The following is an 8,025-nucleotide window of genomic DNA, read 5'->3' on the forward strand; positions in this document are numbered from 1 at the left end:
GGCGACGCGCCATCGCCCGGCGCCCCGCGAGCCGGGGAGGCACGTCATCAGCCGGCGCCCGCGAGCCGCGGTCTTGCGGTGTCTGCGTGCGTCCTCGCCGACCCCCTTTGGGAGTCCGAGTGCGTCCAGGTCGAGTTCACGGCCAGATGGCCCGGGCCTTCCCGCCGCCGCGTCCGTGCAGTCTGGAGTCGGTGCGGACACGCGCTCGTCTCGTGTCGCCTAAGTGCGCCAACCCCCTGGAGCCACGTCGACGCGGAGCCTGCGGTTCCGGCTCGGTGCTGAGCCTCGCCAGAACTTCTTGGCGAAAGCCACGTCCGTTTCTGAAGCCCGCACGTGGCGGAAGGGGGTCTTAGAACTGCCCTGGACCCACCCCAGTCCTCCAAACGAGGCCGAGCGGATACTGGCTTTCTTTGTATTGAGAGAAGAGAGCCGCTGAAGGTCACAGCTTCCCCCAGTCCAGGGAGCGGGACGTTGACTGGTGTCCTGGGTTAGAGCCTGTCCTGACTTGTTTGCAGCCCTCCAAAGATGTTAACCCCCGGCTTCAGTATACAGCCGACCAAACTTCCAACCCGCAGGATCGACCAACTAGAGGGACCCCCTGTAACGACTACAGAGAGATTTCTGTTTTCCATTGAATTGCCTTGGGGGTCACGTTCTTCAAGGGCAACAATTTTACTAATATTGTGCAACAGTATTAGAGGTCATGCTAAGAGCTCGAATAATTGAGGCTGAGTATAATTGTCACTAAATCTAATTTAATTTGGGGCAGGAGAGTGCCTGCCTTGCAAGCAGCCTAGGTTCGAGCCACGTTACCTCAGATGGGTCTCCCAGACACCATCAGGAGCGACCTCCTGAGCATTGCCCCGGGCAAAACAAAATTAGAGATAATTCTAATTTGATTTTCAAAGTCACTACATAAAACAAGGCTCTAAGAAATTTAAAAATGGTTTTAAGTAATTTTCCAATGTACACATAATACATATTTGAGGTCAAGCACTAAGTGTTTATCTCAAAATGATATTTAAAAAAAAAAATTGATAAGGGCTACATGCTTGTAGGCACCTGCTGAAAACACACCCAGCATTGGGACTTTAAAAGAATTCAAGGACACATATACATACATTATTAATATGCCATCACTATGGTAAACTTAAAGGTTTTAACTGAAATGTTCTCTTGTTGTCAACACTATAATAGTATTTTCAATAGTATAATTAGTATTTTAATGTATAAAAAAATGCCTTTATTTTTCATAAAAAGAGGTTTTTGGTTTCCCTCCCCCCCCCCCCCCAAACTGTCTCATCTTTCAAAATGTCAGGAATGAGAGGCTCTGGCCAGAGTGATAGTACAGCCAGTAGGGTGCTTGCCTTGTACACCGCTGATCCGGGTTCAAACCCTGACATCGCATATGGTCCCACAAGCCGGCCAGAAGTAATTTCTGAGTGTGGAGCCAAGAGTAAGCCCTGAGCACCACAGGGTGTGGCACGAAAACAAAAACAAAATTAAAAACAAAATGAGAAGCTTTTAAGCAAGACCTCTCAAACTCCAAAGTCCTTTGACCACTAAAAAGCAAAAGTTTTTAACTAATGGCAGTTCTCTGCCAGACCAAAGATAATAGATTCTTTCTAGAAAGGCAAATTGTAAAAGTCACTAAAAGAGTTTGTTAGATTTAAATTCAGGTGGCATCTAGCTATTAAGGCTGGAAAAATAATGTTTTTCTAAAAATCTCTGTCCTCAACAAAATGGACATTTTAAGCATTAACTGAATACATGTAGCATTAGGATGCATTTTTTTTAGATTGCATTCATCATATTTGGGGGCTTATTAAATCATCTCTTGTGCTAACAATAAGTAATGGTGATAATGTTTATTTTATTATTATTATTATTATCATTATTATTATTTTGCTTTTTCTGGATTACACCCAGCAATGCTCAGGGGTTACTCTTGGCTCTGGACTCAGGAATTACTCCTGGTGGTGCTCGGGGGACCATATGGGATACCGGAGATTAAACTCCGGTTTGGACCGAATGCAAGGAAAACGCCCTACTTGCTGTACTATTGCTCTGGCTACCATGTTTCCTTTTTTTTTTTTTTTTTTTTTTTTTTTTTTTTGCTTTTTGGGTCACACCCGGCAATGCACAGGGGTTACTCTTGGCTCTGCACTCAGAAATTACTCCTGGTGGTGCTCAGGGACCATATGGGATGCTGGGAATCAAACCTGGGTGGGCCATGTGCAAGGCAAACGCCCTACCGGCTGTGCTATTGCTCCAGCCCCTCCCATGTTTACTTTTTAAGGCCCTTTCTCAAGCAGAACTTGATGCTGCTTCTCAGAACCTTCTTTTAAATTATGGTTGCCTGTGCAGTTCTAAAGTTTACAAACTATTGGTTTGGAGACATTGGAAAACTATTCTTTGGGACTTAAAAAAAAAAAGTACATAATTGGAATTTCCTCTTGGAAGCAGTATAGTATAACAAAACAATACAGACTAGGACTAATATGTTTGTTTTCTGAACCTGGGTTTGAAAGTGTGTCTGAATGGAGTACTATGTAGCTCTTAGAAAAGATGAAGTCATGAAATTTACATACAAGTAGTACAATATGGAAAGTATCATGCTAAGCGAAATGAGTCAGAAAGAGAGGGATAGACATAGAAAGATTGCATTCATCTGGGGGATATAAAGTAACAAAGTATGAGATTAATACCCAAGAATAGCTGAGATCAGCACCAGGAGGATTACTCCATAACTTAGAGGCCAGCCGGGTATCCTAGAGGAAAGGGCAGTTCAGATAGAGAAGGGAGCACCAAATAAAGGATGTTTGGAGGACCCTCCCAGGAGGGGAGATGCATGTCAAAAGTAGACTATGGACTGAACATGTTTGCCACTCAATGCCTCTTTTGCAGACCACAACACCCAAAAGGAGAGAGAGAACACAGGGGATTGCCCTGCCACAGAGACAGGGGGGATGGGGGGATGGGGGTGGGAGGGATATTATCCATGGTGGTGGAAAATGGGCACTGGTGGAGGGATGGGTATCTGATCATTGTATAATTGAAACCAAAGCACAAAAAATTGTAAATCTACAACTTAAAAAAATAAAATAAAATAAAGGGAAAAAAAAAAAGAAAGTGTGTCTGAGTGTTGAAATAACTCAAGCAGTAGAGCACATGTGTGCAATGTGTGTGCATTGCCGAGACCCAGAACTGGGGGCTGGAGCAATAGCACAGCACGTAGGGCATTTGCCTTGCACATAGCTGACCAGGGTTTGATTCCCAGCATTCCATATGGTCCCCCAAGCACCTCCAGGAGTAATTCTTAAGTGTAGAGTCAGGAGTAACCCCTGTGCATTGCCGGGTGTGACCAAAAAAGCAAAAAAAAAAACAAAAAAACAAAAAAAGACCCAGAACTACATCTTCCCAACTCCCACCCTTCAGCTACAAGAGTAGCCACAGACTCCAAGGACTGCCAAGTGTGACCCATAGATGTATTTCTTAAGTGTCTCTGCCACTAACTTAATGACATTGAAACAGGTTTTCAATATCAGTTTTAAAGGGTTTTAATCTGATTAAAGGGTTTTGGTTCTGTTTTTCTTTTCTATAGAGATAGTAACACCTACTTTGTAAGATTATTGAAACAAGTCTACACATTAGAAGTTACTTCTAAATTTGGAAATTATGTAGCAAAACATTAATTGATATTCTAACCAGTTGCTAGGATAATAGATTAGCTTATATACTTTTTAATATATATTTATGCATAGTCTAATATTACTGCAATTGTGTGTATATATATATACACATTGTTGCAACTAAAAAAACTAGAAAATGTTTTCCTTCATTAAAAAAAAAAAAAGAAGTTACTTCTATATGGGCTTGAGTGATAGCACAGGGGTAGCGCATTTGCCTTTGCATGCGGCCAACCCGGGCTCAATTCCCAGCAGCCCGGAGAACACCAAGTGTGACCCACAAAGCAAAAAAAAGTATATATCATTTGATAACATTCTCTCAATTAATGCTGCTACTATTATTGTGGTACTGGTGATAGTTAAAAATCATAGGATTTTTCATACTCCAATACTACTTCACCACAATTGATAAGGCTCAAAGTAGGAGGCAACCAATCTTAGAGGGAAATATACATTTTTTTTTACAGATGTCACTGTATCACTGTCATCCCGTTGTTCGTTGATTTACTCGAGTGGGCATCAGTAACGTCTCTATTCGTCCCAGCCCTGAGATTTTAGCAGCCTCTCCTTACTCCTCTTTCCCAATGATTGGAGGCTCTTTCAATGTCAAGGGGAATGAAAGCTGCTATAGTTACTGGTTTTGGCATGTAGAATATGCCATGAGGAGCTTGCCAGGCTCTGCCAGTGTGGATGGGATATTCTCGTTAGCTTGCCGGGCTCTCTGAGATATATGTGTATATATTATATATGTTAGAATATATATATATTTCTCTCTATGATTAGCACCACGCTCTAACCATCTGAGCTAACCGTCCAACTGGGCTGGAGCAATAGCACAGTGGGTAGAGTGTTTGCACGCGGCCAACCCGGCCGACCAGAGTTCGATTCCTCCGCCCTTCTCAGAGAGCCCAGCAAGCTACCGAGAGTATCTCAACCGCACAGCAAAGCCTGGCAAGCTACCCGTGACGTACTCGATATGCCAAACACTGTAACAAGTCTCACAATGGAGACGTTACTGGGCCCACTCGAGCAAATCAATGAACAACGGGAGGACAGTGCTACAGTGCTCTCTATGATTTTTACAGATATATATATAAAGCACATAAGGTTCAACCTTTAACAACATGTTAATGATCTCTTATAAAAGGGCTTAATAGCCCCTGGGTAAAATACAACAACTTCCACATTCTTTCCTCTAAGGATACCTTTTTTGTAGCATTTTCAGTGGTTTTTCATAACAATACAAAATATATTATTTCGGTTCTGCTTTGGGGCAGGGATAGGGGTTTGGGTTGGAAACATTCAAAATATGGTGGTGGGAACAGTGACTTTATGAAATAAAAAAACTTTTAAATCGTAGGGTTTTTTTTAATTGAATCACAGTGACACACACTCTTCCAAAGTTGTTCATAATTGGGTTTCAGTCATATAATGCTCCAACACCCGTCTCTACATCAATGTATATTTCCCACCACCAGTTCCCCTCCTGCCTCCCCTCCCCACCTGTCTCTATCGCAGGCACTGTTCTCTTTCTCTCTCTCTCTCCCCCCCCTTTCTTCCTCTACCTCGTCTCCTCCCCTCCCCTGTCACTCACCTCTCAATTATGTTTGTAAAGCTGATTTATGGCCAACTTTGTAGGTATTCTCTGTAGTCCCACAGTCACTACAAAAAGGGGTGCACCTCCCAGTGATCATTTCATTTCATTTCATCATCCTGTTATTCGTCGATTGCCTCGAGCAGGCCCCAGTAATGTCTCTTTCATCCTAGCCCTGAGATTATATTCAAGGCTCTTTAGGAGAATGAGACCCATCATTGTTACTGGTATTTGGCATATTTGGTACGCCACGGGGAGTTTGCCAGACTCTGCCCTGTGGGCAGGCTACATTCAATAGCCTGCAAGTTTGTCCAAAGTAGGAATGAGATAATAAGATGTCATAAAAAGATGTCCTGATAAGATGTCACGCGGCCAGGAATGCGGCCGCGCGTTTCCGGGAGCTGGATTTTATAGTCTCTGAGTCTTGGCCGTTGATGGGATTTCACAGCGCCAGGGGGCCAGGTGGTGGGTGTGACCCCCGCCTACTGGAATTTGGAGGATCTGGGTGGAGGATGCTCGACTCCAATCCGAGTAGGCTGGGAGATCTCGGCCCCGGAACCCGCGTGGCTTTGTCCCTCTGCCAGTACCTTCATGTGTGCGGAGAGTGGTCTCAGCATGGTGGTGGCTGGTCCTGGAGGTCTTTGGCTGCCGGAGCCCTGGTCGGGGCGGGGAGGAAAGCTCAACCCGCTCCCCTTCAAGGGGCCTCGGCGAGGAACAGCCAGGGGCGGGGGCAGAAGACTGCACTGTTCTCATCCGGGAGCTGGATTTTATAGTCTCTGAGTCTTGGCCGTTGATGGGATTTCACGGCGCCAGGGGATGGGATGGGATTTCACGGCCCATTGATCACTGCAACTAAAAATGCGCAGAGAGCGGCTGGAGAGAGAGTACAGCAAGTAAGGTGCTTGCCTTGCACCCGCCTGACCCAGGTTCAATCCCTGGTATCCAAATGGTTCTCCAAGCACTGCCAGTTGTCATTCCTGAGTGCAGAGCCAGAAGGGACCCCTGAGCATCGCTGAATGTGATCCCCCCTCCAAAAAAAAAACTGAAAATAAAAGTGTGCACAAAAGTGTAGACCTGGGTGAGCATTTTTGTGGCCCCACAGTGACCCTTAGTGAGCACCACAACCACAATTTCTTCCTCAACTAAGTATGTGAGCTTTGGAGTGCATGTGTGCAAACACCACAGCTGAAGGAGTGCCAACCTCAGTGAACACCATGGTCAAGCCAAGCACCACCTCCAAGCACCACAGCAGGAAAAAAGCAAAAACCAACAAAACAAAGCCAGCCATGTTTGCAGTCTCTGTCATCAGTGCAATGTCATCATCAGGGAACATGGGGAACAGGGAGAAGAGATAGCACAGCGGGGAGGGTGCTTGTCTTACACATAGTCAACCTGGGTTCAATTTTCAGCACTTCGTATAGACCCCAGAGCATCAACAGCAGTGATCCCTGAGCACTGCTGGGTGTGACCCAAGGACACCCCCCCCCATACACACACACACACACACACACAAAGGAAGGGATGGGGGGAGAGAAAATAAGAGTCAGTGCCTTTAAAAAAGGCGTATTCAAAACTCAGGTAATGCGGAACTTTGCGACCTTGGACTCTGGGCTCAAGGAGACTGGGAGTGGAGATCCTCTGCCCGGTTCCCCCAATCTCCAATGACCCAGAGGTCACGCCCATAAGGCACCTCCTCCTGCTGGTGCCAGATAATCTCACCATTGGCCACTGTCCAGATCACACCGCTCTTTCTCCCGGAAGGGAGCATAACACGAAGCCTGCCATAGACATGCCACTGGACTCTGCATCAGGCTGTTTCACTCGGGGCGCCCCAGAGGAGTGCGGGTGAGACTCTCCCTGCCCCAAAGGACCCAGCCCCTGCAGCAGAAAATCTCTAGAACCCAACTGCCACCACACTCAAGGCTGCTCCCACACACCGGGGCCAAGCCTCATGCATGAGTGAACATATTCCTGGACCGCTTGGCCACATTCTCGGCCGCGTAACACAACTAAGACACTCCCTACCCATTCTCCATAAGTACCACACCACATCTGATGGGGTTCAGATAGTAGGCAACAAATCTGTACTCTGTCCTCCCGTTGTTCATCAATTTGCTTGAGCGGGCACCAGTATCATCTCACAACAAATTGTGAGACTTGTTGTTACTGTTTTTGGCATATCGAATACATCATGGGGAGCTTGCCAGGCTTTGTTGTGCAGGTGAGATACTCTTGGTAGCTTGCCAGGCTCTCTGAGAGGGGCAGAGGAATCGAACCCAGGTAGAGGCAACAAATCATAGAGGGAAATCTATATATATGCATATATACATATTTTCATGTATGTATACACGAAAGTTCACGTCACTCATTCTTTAACAACATGTTAGTGATAACCTAAAGAATGCCTTAATGGCCCCTGCCAAAATAGAACAATCTTCACACTGTTTCCTATATGAATACATTTTATAAGCATTCTCAGTGGTTCCTCATAACAGAAAATTCAAAATATATTATTTCGGTTGTGCTTTAAGACAGGGATTGGGGCTTGAGATGGAAACATTCCAAATTTGGTGGTGGGATGGTATAATGATGGTAAGATTGGTGTTTGAATATTAAATTTAATCAAATATTGTGAACTAAGTAAGTAAGTAAAGTAAAGGCCCTCCCGTTGATCATCAATTTGCTCGAGGGGGCCCAGTAACATCTCCATTGGAGACTTTGTTGTTACTGTGTCTGGCATAT

This window comes from Sorex fumeus, unplaced genomic scaffold (assembly GCF_029834395.1).
Source record: "Sorex fumeus unplaced genomic scaffold, SorFum_2.1 ptg000010l, whole genome shotgun sequence".
In the NCBI taxonomy this organism is placed as follows: Eukaryota; Metazoa; Chordata; class Mammalia; order Eulipotyphla; family Soricidae; genus Sorex; species Sorex fumeus.